Raw genomic sequence first — 6,000 nt, forward strand, 5'->3', positions numbered from 1 at the left:
AAATACAATCACACCTCCTTAAAACATCCATCTTGGAATATACAATCAAATACCATCACACCTCCTTAACACATCCATCTAGGAGTATAAAATCAAATACCATAACACCTCCTTAACACATCCATCTAGGAGTATAAAATAAAATACAATGAAACTCCTTTACACGTCCATCCAGGAATATACAATCAAATACCATCACACCTCCTTAAAACATCCATCTAGGAATATACAATCAAATACCATCACACCTTAAAACATCCATCCAGGAATATACAATCAAATACCATCACACCTCCTTAAAACATCCATCTTGGAATATACAATCAAATACCATCACACCTTAAAACATCCATCTAGGAATATTCAATCAAATACTATCACACCTCCTTAACACATCCATCTGGGAGTATAAAATCAAATACCATGACACCTCCTTAAAACATCCACCTAGGAATATACAATCACATACCGTGACACCTCCTTAACACATCCACTCAGGAATATACAATCAAATACCATGACGCCTTCTTAAAACATCCATTTAGGAATATACAATCAAATACCATCACACCTCCTTAACACATCTCCCTAGGAATAAACAATCAAATACCGTGAAACCTCCTTAACACATCCACTCAGGAATATACAATCAAATACCATCACACCTCCTTAAAACATCCATATAGGAATATACAATCAAATCCCATCACACCTCCTTAACACATCCATCTGGGAGTATAAAATCAAATACCATGACGCCTCCTTAAAACATCCATCTAGGAATATACAATCAAATCCCATCACACCTCCTTTACACATCCATCTAGGAATATACAACCAAATACCATGACAGCTCCTTAACACATCTACCTTGGAGTACAAAATCAATCGAATTCCCTCAACCAACATTGATTATGTATTAATATGTGTAGAGTTAATTGACGTATTACCTAGAGAATATGTTCTTTTATATCACCACCACGAGTCGATGCTATAATCCCACAGCGCTCCGCCCAAGCGATAACCCTTCGTGGATGTCATTACCGTATTTCCTCCGAAACATGCTCCAGGCTCCGATCATGGTGGTTTGCCTTCCGACGCCGTATGGAGCTGTGTGTCATTCTTGAATAGGACGTTTTGTGTGTGTTTTTATTGGCCTATCTGCGCATGACGCCGGCATTGCGTGATGTGTTCGCTTTGATGCACACTGACATACACGATGTACTCAATGCCACGAAGCTGGTCCTGTTTCTACAAAGAGACTTTTTAATGCTGAACTAACTAAACTCGTTTTTTATTTGGAATGAAGCACTTTTGATGTGTGGTTGTTTTTTTTAAAAAACACAAATCTATGTTTACTTTGATGATTGTCTCTGCATACTGGCCTTTATGGCGGAGATCATTTACCCGTGCAAGAAAAAAGTGGAATATTTGTTTTTAACACTTTCGACCTTTTCGAACCATTTACACTGAATTATCATTTCTTTCATGGTGTCTGTGTTTTTCCCTTGCCAGCAAACACGATGTGTTCAGAATATAGGATGATCACTGCGTCGGCTTCTTGTTATATTGTATAGATCCGGGGTAGAATAGGTCTTCAGCATCCCATGCTTGCCGTAAAAGGCGACTATGCATGGCGATTAACGGGATCGGGTGGTCAGACTCGTTGACTTGGTTGATTCATGTCATCGTATGCATGGATCGATGTTCATGATGCCAATCACTGGATTGTCTGGTACAGACTCAAGTATCTACAGACCGCCGTCATATAGCGGGAATATTGTTGAGAGTGGCGTTAAACAACAAACAAATCAAAAATCAAATTGTTATGTTGTAAGCAATAATAAGTAATCAACTAGTAGCTGTCTGGTGTATACGACTACATACCTGTAAGATAGTTTTAACTATGTGGGAAGAGGGTCCTGTAGAGGTAGAAGTCCCCTATCGGTGCCTACAGGGTGTGTACACTTTACACTAACCTGGCGTGCCATTGTTGGTTTTTTAATGCGTGTTTAACGGTGGTCTGAAAATAATCCAGAACAACCAGTTGTTTATATTTTGAGCAAACTCAAGCCAATCTTACTGTCTCCGAACCATGGTTTCCCTCAGCCCAGCTCTTACTGTACTGCAATAACCCTCAATGAAGCAAGTCTAGATTTTCCACAGGTTCTGAATCCCCCATCTCACTTACTTTTAAATGGGGTTGTTTCTTTAAAAATTATATTTTCAGAGACTAGGCATTAGTCATAGTAAAGTCATACACTGTCGGGGTACGATGACGCGGGTCTGACCACCCAGTCCATTTTGTCTCTTCGGACAACTGGACAATCCCCGGGGACAACAATATAGCTAAAAGTTTAGTTCGCGAACACCGGGTGTTATCACTGACATATGTACAGTGGTATGGGGTTAACGTGTGCAGCTTCACTTTACGTTGAATCAAGTTACACATTTCATGGGACAGATACCAATCGAGATGCCCTACCACAGCACAAACGTTGAAACATAAATAACTGAGGAGATTTTAGTCCTAAACATTCTTCAACGTGTTAATTATGAAAAGGAAAAACTCGTTACAGCAAATGCGATCCTATTAACATTATCTCTACATCTGAATTAATTATGTTTTATTTATCTGAAGCAACAACAGTGTTATTTTGGAAGACTTTAGAGACAAAGAAGCTACAAGTATTTGTTTTTAAGAAAAAGGTGTAGATAATGTAGTCATGTTGAACAAGGCACCACCCATTTGATGCTATTGGGGTGTGGGTAGTAGAGGGGTAGGGGCCAATATTTATGACTTGGACATACATTAACATGCGTGGTACCAACGTTGACATTACTAGGCAAGTCTGTGCAGTACGCGTACCTATCTATATACGAACTCGATAAAAGGCAATGTATGATAAGAACCCTACCTATCTTTGTGCATCTTTAACAAATAATGCATAGTTTGTACGAAAGAAAATGAAGAGAGAAGGCCAAACTGTGTCAAAAAGGCTTATTTCAGAAATTGTCTGGAAGTATTCTTCTAATATTAAACACAAGCAGGTGTTGGGACCTTTCTGATTTGGTAAGGCGATGTAGATAGCGACTGTATAAACATGTTCAAAAATCATACAGTAGACTACGGTTAAAACGAATACGCTTATAACGAACTGACGGATATAACGAACTTACTTTTTGGTCCCGACTATTTGCTGTAGTTACGCTGTATATATGCTTATAACGAACAACGGTTATAACGAACTACAATTAGTAGTCCCTTTGAGTTCGTTATAACCGTAGTTTTCTATATATGACCATGGACACGAGTGAAACTACAAGTATAAGATGGACAGAACTGTTTTGGGTGACTTGGTCCAGTGGAAAGAGCCTCGTCATACTTCGTCTATGCACTCAGCACTATTCCAGCTATGGTCTGTAATAATCGAGTCTGGACCAGACATTCCAGCGATTGACATCATGAACATCGATCATGCATCAACCAAGTCAGCGAGCCTGACTACCCGATCCCAATGGTTTGCGATGGTACATTTATGGTGTGTATGTACACATTTACACTTATATGTAACTCTGCAGATATGTGTAAATGGGTGCATGTATATTTCTGAGTATTTCCTCCAGTCCGCGACTCGCAGGTTGACTCAGATGAGTACTACGTCTTGCGTTCGTGAAGGACACGTCATCTACAAGAATGGACGTCATCATCAACCTAACTATAAACATCAGATGAGGCTCTGTTTACCGAGAATTAACTGTTATAAATGCGCTCTTTAAACTCGTCCTTTAAAAAAGAGGAATATAAATCAATATGGTTATCTTTGCATGGACAGCGAAGTTAGAACGGCCCATCCCACAGCACCAGATTCCGTTAAACATATGCTGTTAATATTTGACTGCTTTTCTCACAGACACGTGTCAAAATACTTTTCAGAAAAACATATATGTCTGATTTTACATCAAACTCAAATCAGAAACCGACGGCACTGTTTTCAACGCTCTTTATTTCGCTGTAGGCACTGGCTGACCTCGGATGAAATGAAGGAGTTCTATCCGAGGTCGATCCGGCATTTGTTATCGCGACTAGGGATTACTGATTTATTCATAACATATTGATTTGTAATAGCACCGAGGTCATGATACGATTAATCAAGGCTAAACTGTGGCCTGTTATTATAGGTCGAAAGTGGGCAGAAAATCTTCAAGCTAGTTGAGCTCGAATCCTCCAGGGGCCACCGCCTGTTCGCGAACACTAGGGGGCGCTGACTTAACTACTGCTCGGCAAATTCCGTAATTGGCTCAAGGTGTATCAGTGTCAGCGGGATAAGATGTCATTATTATAAGTAACTGATCGCGGTTGTTGGGGGAAAGGCGTTATAATAGATTTTGTGTTGGACAGCGCATTGACGTATAGACAGATAATTATAATAACAGTGAGGCAGTGCGTGGAATTACGCCGTAGCGGGACCGTGTGTCTGGACCGTATGGCAACACACGAGAGGCTATGACGAGATGGAACTTGAGATATGATAGGTCTCCGTTCGGATCTAATATATTTCTCTGTAAATGTGGAAGATACCTATCTGCATTGTTTCTGGTCTTTGTTGGTAACTGATACAGAAACTAAGGTTTCAGATGTGCGTCTCTGGTGCTGTTTGTTGTTGACATCATCCAGTGGTCACAATTCAGAATGCATGTACAAGATTAAATAAATAAATAAATAAATAAATAAATAAATAAATAAATAAATAAATAAATAAATAAATAAATAAATAAATAAATAAATAAATAAATAAATAAATAAATAAATAAATAAATAAATAAATAAATAAATGGGTGGATGGATGGATGGATGGATGGATGGATGGATGAATAATAAATAAATAAATAAATAAATTAAAAAATTAAAATAGTTTTGATTCATTTTCATTAGATTGCAATGGTAGTGTTGTCTGTAAGTAATATTTTTTAAATGTATACACTGTAATAGTTATCTTTGTGTCTGATAAAATAGGCACTTGAAAGATGCGCGACCTGGACACGCCGTTCGACGCAAAGCGTAAACAGAGTGGTCTAAATGGACGGAGATGGATCGCCACAAGCATTAAAGAGACTCGACTGTTTCCGCCACGGCCGTCCGAAGGAACCTGAACAATACGAAACCCATTTCATTTAATCAAATACACTAGACTTAAGTGTTTGATAAACAAATGCTAAATCAATACATAAAGCAAGGACGTTAATGTTCGCTTTTAAACACGAAACCAGAGAGTGGCTGGAGCACGCTCATCGTCATTACCCGAGTTCAAATCTATTATGGCCATGACAAGACCTTTTCTCTGTCACACTTTATCAAATTAGATTTCACGCGCTGCTTAATGCAGCTTGTTTCCGGAAATACCCGAAGATGGCCGGTGGTGGCAGCTATGAAACCCTCTCAGTCGAGCGTCAATAGTTCTTCTATAGGCAGCACCAGGGGAACTAATCCACTAATTATTTGATATTTATTGGATCCACTCAGAGCTCGAGATGCATCCCACGTGGACATTGTCCTTGTGCACTCATGTACTTCGTGCCAAACAGCTAATATTTGCTTATGTCCGGGCCCGTGCCTCGAAATGGCCAAACCATGCACACCATTAATCTCACGACATTAATCATACTCTTTGTTGCGCGCTCTCCTCTTGTAAATGTGCATTTTATTGATAACGATTACCCTACGGCCGTTCGCAGTGTGATTAAAGCAATGCACTTCGATTACATGTATGTAACATTACTTGTAGAGGGAATTGCTTCTGGACCGGGATGCGTATGGATTCAACAGAAGCGGCCTCAACGTTATCAAGCACCATACAAGGAGCAGCTCCAGCATAATGAAAACGTCAAGGGTATTCGCACTTCTCTGTCTTATGAAAGAGAAAATGAAAGACAATTTAGGCTCCTACGCATAAAATGTGAATAAAGCTACAAAACTCATTTCTATATCTAACAGTAATA

The sequence above is a fragment of the Haliotis cracherodii genome, unplaced genomic scaffold, assembly GCF_022045235.1.
Source record: "Haliotis cracherodii isolate W230 unplaced genomic scaffold, xgHalCrac1.p SCAF_2, whole genome shotgun sequence".
NCBI classification, from domain to species: Eukaryota; Metazoa; Mollusca; class Gastropoda; order Lepetellida; family Haliotidae; genus Haliotis; species Haliotis cracherodii.